The sequence below is a fragment of the Tauraco erythrolophus genome, chromosome 18 (genome assembly GCF_009769465.1).
Source record: "Tauraco erythrolophus isolate bTauEry1 chromosome 18, bTauEry1.pri, whole genome shotgun sequence".
Lineage (NCBI taxonomy): Eukaryota > Metazoa > Chordata > Aves > Musophagiformes > Musophagidae > Tauraco > Tauraco erythrolophus.
In genome coordinates this window covers 13,083,550-13,097,783 of record NC_141482.1, presented here as the reverse complement: position 1 = coordinate 13,097,783, position 14,234 = coordinate 13,083,550, and positions in this window count along the sequence as shown.

The window sequence follows — 14,234 nt, the reverse complement described above, 5'->3', positions numbered from 1 at the left end:
TAACAAAATAATGAACATCACATGTTGTTGCCGTTGCCGCTACAATTAATTCACTGAACCAATTAAGGCAGTAACATCAAAAGTGAGGTGAGATCTAAGTGTGTATGCTCAAGGCAATTTCCTAAATTCCAGTTGCTGTGCAGAATGACAAGTGGATCTCCTTGCCTTTTCAAGATTGTTCTTCTCTTTCCTTTCCTGAAAAATGTTGTAGAGGTACCAGCTCTCAGCGGCTAGTTTACAGATGGAAGTTGTAGTGATTATTTGTAAGGTGGGAAATGTGCAGTCATTTGATTTCTGAAAACTCCAAAAGGCTGTCTTGCTCAGGAGTATTGCACGCAAATGCAGAGCGGTTCTGCGGATTCATCCTGGCAGCCCAGCGCCACAGGACAAAAGGAGGTCATTTCTAAGTAAAGATTGTAACTTTTTTTCCCAACCAATACTTTTTTTTTTTTAATCACACAAAGCATAGTTCTTCTTTCTTAACAGAAATTTTCCAAAAAGATTTATCTGTAGTTTCAGCTGCCTCTCTCCATGTTCCTATCTTTGAGTGGAAGGAAAGGTTAGAAGAATCTAGGCTAATAGATCTTTCCTGAAAAATCAGAAGCAACCAACTCAAGACGATATTTAAATCTAAATTGTAATTTTAAAGTGAAAAATAAAAGCAGCAGTATTTTCAACATTAGCCCAGGAAAGCTGTGCTATGTTCAAAGCAGAATCAAAATGTTTTATGTGATGGGATAGCTCACATAACCAGGATGCTGCAATGAATGCGTACAGGCTCTTTAGAAAGGACTGGCTGGGCAAGTGAGGAGGCTGGTAGAAAAGGACATGAAGCCAGAGTCTTCTCAGTGGTGCCCAAAGGACAAGACACAATGGACAAAACCTGAAATACATAAAATTCCATTCAAACCTTTAAAAAAAAATATATTTTGTTTTTCAGTGGAGGTGGTCAAACACTGGAACAGGTTTCCCAGAGAGGTTGTACAGTCTCTGTGCTGGGATGTATTTGAAACCCAACTGGATACAATCCTGAGCAACTTGTTCAATGTAGTGTTTCTTTGATCAGGGAGATTGAACTAGACAACCTCCAGACATTCCTTAGAGCCTCAATGAGTATCATTCCTTAAACCACAAAAAAATAATTGGAGCCATTTCTGACTTTCGGATACGTTTAAGGTAACATAACATTTTTGTAATATATTTTATGATCAGTTTTCTCGTTTTCTACATCTACTTTTTTTTCTCTTTGTTGTTTTTACTTCCACTCTAGAACAGAGTATGTTTTTAAGAAGGTTTATTTCATGATTACGAAACTGTGTTTTGGGGACATACCCATTTTTAAACAAATCCCAATTATGATTCACATTCTAACCTACTACCCACTTTTTCTAATGATCACTTTTTCTTTTTCTTCTTTTAGAAAGTTAGTTGTTCAGACATAGAAGATTTCTGATAAGAACATGGGCTTTTTTAACATTTTTTTCAATAATTTTGTATTGGAGGTTTCGTTTTCACAAGACAAATAGATTCCTTTCATGGGACTTTTACAGAGCAATTACTACTGTGAGGGGCTTTCATTGTGCAATTAAGACAAATGTTCTGCCACGTTCTTTAATTACTGGAACACTGAAAACACCAAACAAAACAAAGCACTCCGTCTTGAAAATAATTGAAGAATCACTTAAGCTAGAGCACCCTGTATTGGAAAATGTAAGGTACTAACAAGCAGGCTGAACATCTGCTATCTATATTTCTTCCTTCTGTAACAGAACATAAGATATTAGAGGTGCTGCCTACCTCCAAATACATCCGGCTTCTGAAAAAGACTACTCAGCAAAAATTCATGAGGTTTGTGATCACTACTTTATCATTAAAAGATGTATATTCTGATATGAGGTGGCTCAGAGAGAGGCATCAGATATATGGACCTTTCTTCCACATACGTCAAATTTATCCCAAAGCTAGTGATTTAATACTCTTTACTGAGTCCAGCCTCTATCTTCCAATCTCGAATGAGGCTACCTGACACCTTAATTTTTCTCAACAAAAGCCAAAATGTAGAGAGGTGAGTTCCCTCTCCCCATTCTAGTGGTTATTGTGATGTCATGAAAAGTTTATGAATTAAATGACAAATTTCAAGTTCCTAAAGTTGGCAGTCATTTCTGATTGTCATATACTCCAGTTTTCACAGGAGTGAAGTGGTGATTATCAAATCTACAGTAACCATCAAATCAGCTTGCCTCACAGGTTTGCTGTGAAGATTTTCAGTCTTTATGCCATCTTTTGTCCAAGCAGCTCATCACAGTACCTGTGCACTACCTAATGTTTAACATTTTCACCATCACAAATCCCTAGTGAGGTAGGGGAGCAGTGTTAAACCCAGTACAGAGGAGGCAGCTGAGATACAAGGAACCCACAATGGAATAAAGATTGAATTCTGGTGGCTGAAAGCTGTCACTCCAACCACTGAAAAAACCATAATCTGCAGGTTCTGAGGCTCTTACAAGGCTGTATAACGGCTGTGTGCGATTTTAATCATATAAACTATTTTAGTTAATAGGAAGCTGGGTTTCTTTCTCAGGCTTCAGACAGGAGAAATAGTGACAAGGTATTTCTTTGTGAGCAGTAATCCCTTACAAGCTTTTCTCTCTACTGTTTTGCCTTTCTCCTTGTTCCTCATTAGTTGCATTGGCCATCATAATCCTGTTATGGAAATGAGTTGATGAGCTAGGAGACATCCTCCCCAAACAGCATCTTCTCTAGAGAGTTAAAGGAGAGGGGAAGACATCATCTTAAACCTATTTCCAGCCAAGTGGAATAGGAATGTGAGCAATCAGTGACCAAAGCCGTATTACAATAAGGGAATTAGAACTGAAACCACAGTTTTCAGAAAATCCATTTTCAGGCTTTAGAAATAATTCTTCCCCAATGACTCCCAGTTTTCAAGGCTTGTTTGTCTGATAACAATGAGAAAATTCACTCCTGTGCTGCATAATGGAGTGCCAAGTATACAGCACATCCAAAAAAATCATTTCAGTGCTGAAATCATCTGTCAAATGCCGTAATATCTAACTTACACAGTTGAACAAATTTGCCAGTCTTTTAGTAGAATATGATAATGGTGATGAATGCATTGACAAGGTGACACACACTCCAGCAGCAAGCAATATTTTAGAGAGGGATTTTCTTTCTAAAACAAAGTAAAAGATCACAATCAACCCTGTGGGTAAATTTCTGAGTAGAAACTGAGGAAGATTCCTGAGATTCTCTGTCAAACATCCTTCGCCATGCAATGGTTAATCCTGTGGCAAACATCCCGACTGAGAAGCTGTGTATTTCCGTGTCTGCTATGGACCAAGACTGCCCTAATGAAGCTTTTATTGTAGACAAGGTTGTACTGTGATGCTTGAAATCAGAGATTTTCTGCTCCTACTGGACTGAGATAAAAAATATGCAGATAGAGGACTTGTCTATTGGAAAGTGCTAATGCTTTATTTTTCAAGCAAAATAAACAGAGTGCTTCAATCTTACCCAATTTCTTACTGAAAAAATCCCATTGTGGCTTGCCCTATGTAGCCTACATGTGTTCCTGTCATGCACGTATTTGGCTTTCCCAGGCACCAACCCCTGGTCTGTATGGACGAGGAACAAGTAGAGCATTGGTCCCACTGCAGGACATAATGACCTTCAGTGACAAGCTAATTTGATGACAGTGTAAGAAAACAGAAAGTTAATTGCTGCTAAAACAAGGAAATTTAAACTTTGACATGGCTTGAGCTACTTCCTTCCCTAGACTTTTCTAGGGTCCTGCTCAGAATTTGTGCTTCAGACTAAGTCATTGTTTAACCCTTAAAACAGGTTTGTTCTCTCTGAAATAGAACTATAAAGGCTTTTCAGCCCTGGCTCTCTGTGCCTCCCCCTCAAAGTAGGGCATCGGCTTTGATACATGGCACTAAACTGGGATGGGATTTTGAAGTATATTGATAGAATTGATTCTCCAGCTGCCTTATGTTGGGGATCACTCTGTGGATGAATCTGATTCCAACCAAGAAGGTGTTTATTGTAAGGATCTGAATCTCTCAAGTTTCATCACCATTTTATTATCATAAAATCTTTGCTAAAAAGGGGGAATCAAATGAACAGTTTTTTTCACAGATGACACTACCTAGACATCTTAATAGAGTAGGTTGTTTTATTAAGTTTTTCTGTCAATCCATAATTTTATGTACTGAGAACTACTCATTTGTGCATCATTTAAATAAGTGACTGTTAGATGAGAGACAACTTGAGACCCACTTTCATTTGCATTTAGCAAGTCAAGCTGTTGTTTTTCACATAATTTATTAAATGAGTTTCAGAAAGATACACACATTTTTAATATCCCAGGAAAATACTTGTGATTCATCTCCTGTGTCTGCTCTCACAGATTCCATAGGAAAAATCCTACATGTTGTGTTTATAAAAATCTATCACTAAAGACTGGAAGGAGAGCCGTGTAAAATATTTGCATAGCACCTCTCTGTGGGCTGAATGATGTGAAAGTAGCCCTCCTTCAGGTTTTATTACATGCTTGAAATTAATTGCAAAGTATTAATCAAAAGGCTTGTTAAAGTGAAAGAAAATGCATTGTAAAACAGACATCTGATATTTTTGGGCTCAAATAAATCGAAGGTTGAAAGACAATTTTGGTTGCTGACCTGAACAGAAGAGTAGACAGCACTAGGTAGTGGAGGCAGTGAAAATAAATCTCCCCATGAAACACACTCTCCATCTGTCTTTTTCCCTTGCTGTAAGGGAGGAGGTAGAACTTTCCTACAGTCTTCCCTCTGCAGCAGCTGAACCCCATTTGCAGCTCTGTCCACACTTCAACTCCCCCATAGATGACAGTGCCTATTTGTTCTGGCCAATTTAGAGCTAGAAATTATTATTTGCTTGCAGTGAGTAACAACTAGAGGCCAGTTCCTCAGTGTAGAAAGCGCTGCTATGAGTATGGAACAAAGCACTAGATGACCATGCAGCCTGTTTACGAGCTCCTGGCAGACCGCGGATAACAAACCGTACAGCGAGCGCACAAGGCAACAGCGAGGCGGTTCCGGTTCTGATGTTACGCAGCAGCCACAGATAAACTATTTGTAAGGCCTGAGAAGATGTCACAGCCAAGTTACGTGAACCCACAAAAAGTTGGTTTGGCCCCTGCAAACGAAAGAGCCTGTTTCTGTAGTTCTGCAGTGGCTGCCTCGCTCGCTGCTGCACAGCAGCAACCAGATTGCCCCAGTTGACAGAACGAGTCAGTTTAAAACAGACAAGCCTAAATTGACATGTTCAGAGAGTATTTTTTTCAAATTTATAAGAGCACAGATATTTCTAGGATAAATACCATGGGAAGGTTATTAATAGTAGTAGGAAAGAAACTGTTTCCCCAGAATAGGCACTATGTGTAGAAGTCTGTTAGCAAAGCGAAGGATATGGATAAATGTGGTATCTGAGGTAAGAATCCTGACACTTCAGGCACTAATGATTCCTTTTGCATCTGTTGAGCAACAGAAGTGCTATGCACAGGAGTGAAGGACAGAAAGGTTGATAAACGAAGCTGCTTTGGTAAATATGATTCAGAAATAATCTCCAAATGAAAAATAGGAAATTGACAGGGAAAGCCCAGCTTCTGATGATTTGGAAATACGTGCCTCTATTTTGTTACTAGTCTTTTAGAAAGTAAACCTAACTACTTAGTGACTTTTGTCTGTTCCTTGAAATAAAGAAATTAGTAATGAAGCATTTTATACTTGCTCTGTGGTGACACAAATCCTTGAAGAATTAAAAAAAAAACTCACTTAATGGCAAACCTATTGAGCAATCTAATTGTACAAACTACTTCTGAAGTTTTATCTTTTTGAGCTTAAACAGTTAATTCATGTCCATCAAAAGCCTTTCATGAGATGAATTTCATCTCTGAACACCATTTCATGCTTCATTATACCACATTGATGGGGATTTTGGGGTACTCATTATTCACTCTTGGTTTTTTTTTTTTTCTTTTTTAAAGAAATGGAAATACGTTAATAAATCCAGAGGGTGTTTTTTTGTCTTCCTTATTCCAGATATATTCTTCTAGGGAGCTTAACCCATCAAATACTTAAACAGTATACAACAGCAGGTTTGCTCTGTGTCTTGTGAACATTGCTCTTGCCTGGCTTGATAGCTGTTGTGAAACACGGAATTTTGGGGGAGGCTCCAGGCAGGATTATCACAGTCTCTCATGTCCCAGCTGGCATTTAGGAGCACCAGCACAGTTAGAGAGGCAGTCAGGAAACTGGTTTATGTGTGTGTGTATCTCTGTTCACTCCTGGATGGGATTACAATTGTTCAATTATGTACCTCTTTTCTCAGACAGCCGTATAAGTTTGTATTTCTGGAGTAAGAGGGTAGAATTTTTTGCTTTGATGATACTGTAAGGCTAGATTGTACAGCTACTTCCTAAATGGTACCCAGTCCCAAGAGCAATCCCACAGAAACATACAGAACTCCTGCGTCGACCATTGCTTTCAAAGAGCTTGTATAACTCAGACCACAGGGAGTTTTGATCATCATTACTATGAGTGCAAAGCAGAGATGACCAAGTGGTAATTAACTTGTTATTGATTTCTTAATAGAGTTGTCTCTTTGTTAAAAATAAGGTTATGTAAGGAAGATAGCTTATTCCTGCTGACAGACTGCTGGAGAGGTATACTCATCCTGCTCACCCTGAGGCACCTTTCCACGCAGCCTTACTGGAAAATTACTTCCAATTTTTATCTATTTCTCTAGACCTCTCCAAGAACACCCTGACCTCCTAAAAGCCTTTTCACCTATGAACCACTCTCCAAAGTTTACATTTATACAAGTCAGCATAAATCTGCCAAAATTGTTTAAATCAGAAGTAGCCCAGTCTGTACTTAGAACTACCCAGAGTTCTGTATTTGTAAATCATGAAGATGAAATATGTGCACTGAGGCAGTAAGAAATGTATCCTCAGTGTAGATCACTTTTTTATAGTGAATATCTTTGAGTCACTTGTTAATTCTTCTGGTTAACTGAAAGTGACTTTTGTGGTCTTTCTCCTTCTACAAGGAGTACTTACTGAGTTTTAACTAGTGCCTGTAGTCTTCTGAATATGTTGTATCCAGCATTAAAAAAAACGCAAACCTATGCGTAAGGTGAGAAAGAATTTATTTTCTCTGTGAACAGTTGTGCTGTTGGATACCAGAGTTTATGAGCAACGTGAAGGTGGACACCAGAGATGTATCATAAGAGAGAAGGTGTTTTGTTCTTTTGCCTCTTCTCATTAGAAACCAGAGGCAGGATAATGCAACCCCGAAGGAAACTGCTTCCCTTCACAGTCACTGCAATTGTGGCTGCTGGAGCATGTAATTACACAGAGGGGAAACGAGCATGCACTGAAAGGTTGTCGAAACCCTCAGGACTCCCAGTTTCTCTGTCTGTTGTTGGGAAGTAAAGCCCTCTGTGGCAGAACATGTTTGGGTAATTGGAAATGGGACGCCTACTGCTTTCATTAGCCCGACTGTTCCTATGTTAAATAACTGTATATTGATAGTATTTTCCTAATGCCCTGAAAGTTCTTATCTCCAGAGAAAGGGAAAACTAAGGCAATGTCTGTACAATATTCTTCAAACTATCAATTTAAAAATAGTACAATTGAGAATGAAAGCAGTGCTCATGAGAGAGCAGGGGCTGTTGAGCCTAAAGAAGAGACAGCTCAAGGGGAGTGTGTCTTATTAATGTATATAAACACCTGAAAGCAGTTTGCAAAGAGGATGGAGCCAGGCTCTTTTCAGTGGTGCCCAGTGAAAGGACCAGAGACAATGGGCACAAACTGAAACACAGGAGGTTCCATTTGAACATCCTAAAACACTTTTGTACTGTGAGAGTGACTGAGCACTGAAACAGGTTGCCCAGGGACGTTATGGACTCTCCATCCTTGGAGATATTCAAAAGCCATCTGGACACAGTCCTGGGAAACTGGATGTAGGTGGCCCTACTTGAGCAGAGGGGTTGGAACGGGTGATGACTTCCAGAGGTCCCTTCCAACCTCAACCATTATGTGATTCCATGAAGTCTCTAGTTTGCTGTAGCAGGAGAAATAAGCTCTGACAGTAACCCATTTAGTGCTGCTTACCACTCCATCTGAGATGGCTACCATTTTGGGGAGGATGACTTCTAAAATTCTACAATCTGCTCCCTTCCTTAAACATCATCCCATCATGCAAGAACTAAATCCAGGGCAGGAAGAAAACTCTTTGCTCCCCAATACAACAGTAGCACAGGGTTCAGTATCTGGCTTTAAAGCAGTGAAGAGATGAAAACTAAAGCTTCCCCTCCTCTTCTTCTTCAGTGATGGGAAATGATGCAATTTAACACCACAGCTTATTTTTGATGCCCTCAGAAAAGGGGAAAAAGAGGCATAGTTTAGATATGCCAAATTCTTTCTTAAAAATAAAACTGTAAGATGTGGTCCATCCCACATACTATGCAGGAGTATAAACAGACACAAAACATGTTTTACACACTCCTACAAAATACCTTTTTATAAATACTAGATCAATGTTTTCTCAAATTCTCAATCACAGCCTTCCCAAGTCTCTAAAAGGGGTCATAAAATGTTACTCAGCAGAGTCAGCAGCAGCTCTGCTCCTACAGGGCAAAGGCGTGTGAACAGGCTGTAATTACTGGCTTCAAGTGTTGTCAGTAGTCAGGGACCTATTAGCTGTCACTAATTGGTGGCAACAGTTCAGGCAATTGTACAAAGACATACGAGCCGAAAGGACATTGCAGGTTCCAAAAGTTGAAGAATCACAGCATCAGAGCACTGGATCTACTTGGGTAAATTGTAAACATACCCCAAATTCTCCCAAAGATACTACCACTTGTTACAAACCCGATTGCAGAGAAGGCATGTGGTGCTGCCATTAGAGTGTTGTGTAACAGTCCCAGCTGCATTGTGCTGCCGTGTTGCACTTGAGCAGTGTTAAGGAGACCTCACGAGGCAGTGAGCAACAGTGGCCCAATGATGAACACCTCCTGCTAATGTGTTCTGTATGTGTTGCATTCAATACACACTGACACAACTATCGCAGAGAATCTGAAATGTGTAACTCCTTAAAGAAACAAGATAAACCACAGAATTGAGTCAAGTCAGCCTTTTTTAAAGGAAAGAAGACGAGAGAAACTGCCTGTTCTCTTCTTCGCTGAGTTCTCAGTTCATTTGTTTCCTAGCTCACCCCAAACTAGGGATTGACTTTACTGAGAAGTGGAGTCCCATGTTCAGTGTCACAGAGATGCACTTAAGCAGAACAGGCTCAGCTAAGCATCGTGGTTCTGAGCTGCCCAACATGGTCACCCGTCACCACTGGCTTCTGAGGACAACAGGACAGGCATTGAACTTTCGGTCACTGTAGAGTGTAGGATCCTGGCTGGTGTGTTAATTATGAGATGGATAACCCATTGCATTGAAGTGTTACAAGGGCATTACCACAGCTAATTGCTATCTATTATATATCTTTTGCACCTTTTCTTCCTCACTGGTTTTACCAGGCTTTTTTCCTAAACAGACTCTGCTTTCCCATATAACTGACTGAAACTGTTTGACAGTGTCAATTCTCAATGCAGAGTCAAGATTAAGTATAAAGTTATAGGTAATTTGTGACACAGGAGCATAAATGATAGAAAACTCACCTCCTTTTTTATCTTGTTTCTTTATTTTGTGGCTTGTTAAATAAGTTGGTTTTTGCTATTTTACTTTAGTTTTAAAAAGATTTTACAGTCATTGGCAAGATTCTCTAAAGACACATACTATACTCCATCCATGATGAACAGAAGCTCCCATTAATGTCAGTGAGAGCTCTGGATCAATAGCAAAATGTAGCCACAGGGGTCTCAGATATGCTGTAATAATCAGTGTCTCCTTCATGGGAGTTGGAGAGCTGAAGGAGGAGAATTGCTTTAAGTAGATAGCATTAATATAGTTGGATCTTGTGTGAGGCTGGTCAACATCTGGCCTCAGGTCTCATAGAGACAGAAAAAATCTCTTCCAGAACAAATGTTAGGCAAGATTTTAAGGCTGAACTTTACAGGCACCATGGAGCTTGGGTTTTCTGAACTGTGTAACTTCCTAAACTGTCTTTCAGATTGTCCTTCAGGTCTGTCCTTCATGCAGACCTGTGATTCAGAAAGATTACATCATGCCCTGTTTTCTTGTTGCAGATATTTTTTGAAGTGTTCTGGCTTCCAAGAATTCTTTTTTTTGCCCTTTTTTTTTGATTTTAAAGAAAGGGTTTTCTCTTTCTAAAACGCTGTATCATGCTTTGGCTCTTATGTCTGACTGGGCAGGAAGTCATAAGAGCTTTGCCGTTTACTTCAGCTGGGAGAAGAATTGAGGTGCTTGAATGATTTCTTTGGAGGAAGGACTATATTAATCTAGGTCTTGCATAGCTCTTTATATATTTATGAGGCTTTTTAATGGATTATTAATAAAGTCTATTCAGATCTTACATGCTGTCATCGTATTCTCACTCTGTTTCACCAATGATGCCAGCTTTAGGAAATTTTTAGTAGAATTTCCCACAAGCATCTTGTTTCCTTGCATGACTGGAATGCGATCTCTTTGAAAGTGCATGAAGATTCTACAGTGCCCTCCTCTAACTCTTCCTTGTAACTTATATCTACTATCATTCTGTGTAAAGAGCTTGGCAATACTGTCATTCCTGTTACTTTTACTAAAATCATCACTCTTCTACTTTGTGAGAAGACCATTTTTCATTATATAAATGTACAGTACCTGAAGGTCTGTGTGGTTTCAGTCTGAAAAGAGTGCCGTTATATATTACTAAAGTAGTGATCAGTGCTGATTTTAGACATCAAATTAATAGTATGTCATAGTTTGTTAAATTAATCATCAATGTGCTATTCAATATCTTTTAACAGTTTTAAAAGAGTTATTAGTGTACTGTGTTTATACATACATACATTTTTAGGAGGCTCAAATGAGTTCTAACAGATGTATTTTTTCAGCTGTCAGCAGAAACTTCGTTGTTGTTAATTTTTGAGTCAGCTCATGGAACATCCTACGCAGCTGTGCGTCTAAGAGCAATGGAAATGCTTCGTTTCTGTTACTTTCCCTAGCACCTGCAACAACTATTTCCCTGGGATGCAGGGAAAGAAGAAAATATGGTATAAGGAAATGGATGTTCCACTTTCATCTAGGCCCACAAAAAAAAAATTATATGGTCCTGTTATCTTTGGGAATAGAGGCAGGTCACGTGCTCATTAACAGTGGAAAAGCTGCAAGTGTTTGAATTGGCAAAGCAAGCCGAGATCATGAATGCCTTCATGGACCTTATATACAGCACAATTTGAGGACAGCAAGACCACTTACTTGTGGCTTGTTCAGTCACTGGAGGCTTAGCCATAGTATAAATGTTAGTCCTTTCTTGATTAACCCATAGGTCATTGCTCAGGTAAAATTGCTGTAAAATGCCTTTCTTAGCTGCTTGCTACAAGTAAAGGCCATGATTTGTCTTAGCCTCATGTCCCATTGAGAGCAGAGAAACATATCACAAACACCTGTGAATTTCTGAAACTCTCATCTGATTTTCATCTGACCTTTTCCTGAAACATTATCACACAAATATATTTTTCCAGTCAGACCTTGGTTCTAAATGGATAAAAGGACCAGAGAGAAAATAGGATGTTTCATTTTGTTGCTTGTTTGGGATTTTATATATATATAAACTTCTAGTAAATAAATCTCTGAATGAAAAATTGATGCAGGTTTTCTTTTTTTACCTTTCTCCCCTTATCAGAAATGCACTGAGCCTTATCTCACTGAATATATTCACTGATCTTGGCTATTCATTAAAAGTAATAGAACAGCTAAATAACTTTGGTACACAGCAGCTCCAACATCTTTTGTTTAGTTTCTTCAATAAATCATATTGTCAGAGGTTACTTTATTTTACTATTGTGTCACTGTAAAAGAATGAACTATATTTTGAAAATTTCCATCCCTGTTGCTTAAGCTCTGCTCTACTAAGTTTAATACCCTGACAATTCCAGCCATAATTCACTCCTTGGAACAGGTCATTAAGTACGCATTGCTGCTTCAGACTACTTCTTTGATCCATTGCCTTTTATAAAATATAGAAACAGTCTAAATAGTCTCCTTAGAAAGAATTTTCTTTTAGGTTGGTATTTAACTATGAATCATAATACATAATTCACCCACCCATCCAGAAAAATTTCTTGCACCGCGCAGACATGTTGCTTTCATTCTCAGAAAGCCATATGGTGCTTCATCATTTGCCACAGTGGACTGATTCAGAAATAATAAGGTTAATCATATTACCATAGCTAAGTGAGCAGATATGCTGGTAAAGCAGGTAGTATCTTCTGTGTTACCTGGAGATAATACAATTGCTCTGTGGCAGCCCGCCAGGGATTGTCAGAGTCACTTACGGAAATCTGATGTGATTTGGTGTGTAAAACTATCAGGGTAGCTTGGTGGAGATGCGTGATAGAGTTACAAGCTTCTCCCATGGGCAGATGAAAGCAGTTAATAACACATCAGGGAATGGTCATTGTGATGATACAGCTAATCTCTAGGGAGGAAATTTCATCTTTTTCCTCCAGAGAATTGTACTCAATCGCCATGAAGAAAGAACATTTATGAATGAAATAATCATGTTGCAATTATGGGATCACTTCTCTCACTCCCAAAAACCTTAGCCTTCAGAGCATCCCATTGGGGTCTATCAAATTAGTTTAAGTATTTGCAGGACGCTGCACAGAGAAAGCATCTATTTCTACAGTGTTAATGGGTCAAATTACATTATCTTTATTACGTTGATAATATCTCTGTCTAGAACAGGTCTGTTTCAAATAATGACCCTTAAACTGTCTTTAGGGCTAGACAGTTCTTAAGTTAACAGAGTTTTTGTAGAAAGACCAGTGTTGTCTATAAATGCAGATGTGATAACTGCATAGGTCATTTCATCCTAACGTATAGACAAATTTTGGTATCCATCATCTAAATAGTCCATGAATCTTCACACATCACTTCTAGTTTATTCATTTTTCATGTTTATATTTTCATAGATATTAATTATTTAGATCTATTTATAAAGGTTATGTGTTTACATGTCTAGACGTCTGAATATTCAAGCTCCATTTCTCATTCCATGCAGCAAAAATTGATTAGCCGTACCTAGAGAAAATTTGTCAGAGAGTAACTGCCAATATTAACATCTGCCAGCCAATCTTTATAATCAGCAGCAAAAAGAAGTGATTTTTCCTCTTGGGAGAGCTTTCAAAGTTTCCTGTCTCAATTTACAGTTTGTATTTCTCAGGGGTGTGAATATGAATAATATTACAATCCTCCATAGCTTCATCTATCAGACATGTAAGCTGGTGACAGAATCCTAGTAACAAAACACTGGCACAATGACATCCCCTAACCTGCTCTATTAAGAGAAAAAACAGAGTCAGCTTAAAAGACTCGTGGTCTGAAATGAGCTCTTGGGGTAGAACAGGCCCAAGGTGTGAAGGGTGATAAAAAATAAAGGATCAGTGCAAATACAGAAACAGTTATCATGTCGTGGTGAAAACAATGTTAGATCTTAACAGCAGTATGTAGCTCAGGGTGTGCACACTTCAAACAAGCCAACAAACAAACAAACAGAATCTTAGATCTGAGTTATCAAAACCGCAGAGACTTGGTGGATGCCAATTCCTATTAATTTTAATGGGCATCTAGCATCCAGATTCCTTGGGATTGTTTGAAATTCAGCACAAAGCATTAATAAATGCTTATATTCCCCCCTGTCTTCCTTATTCATGTCAGCAGTGGCTCTTAATATAGAAACTAAAACCAGAACCTAGCCAAAGGGAAGGTAGTCAGGGTGTAGCAGAGGTATGGTGATGCCTCGTCAGACCATGGGCCACTTGAGTAGGTTAGTAATAGTGTCATTCCTTTCCCTGTACTCAGAACAGGAATTGAGTAAGGGGTAATCCTCTTTTGCTGGAGCACTACAGTAGTTCTTGATATGCTAAAGAGTGGCCAGGGGAGTTCAGAGACAGGTCCTCATGAGGAAAAATTGGCAGTGTGGAAAGCCACCATCAACTGTATGCCAGCAACTAACAGGTCTGAATATTTCTAATAGCTCCCCCGCGCTCGCAGATGTAAG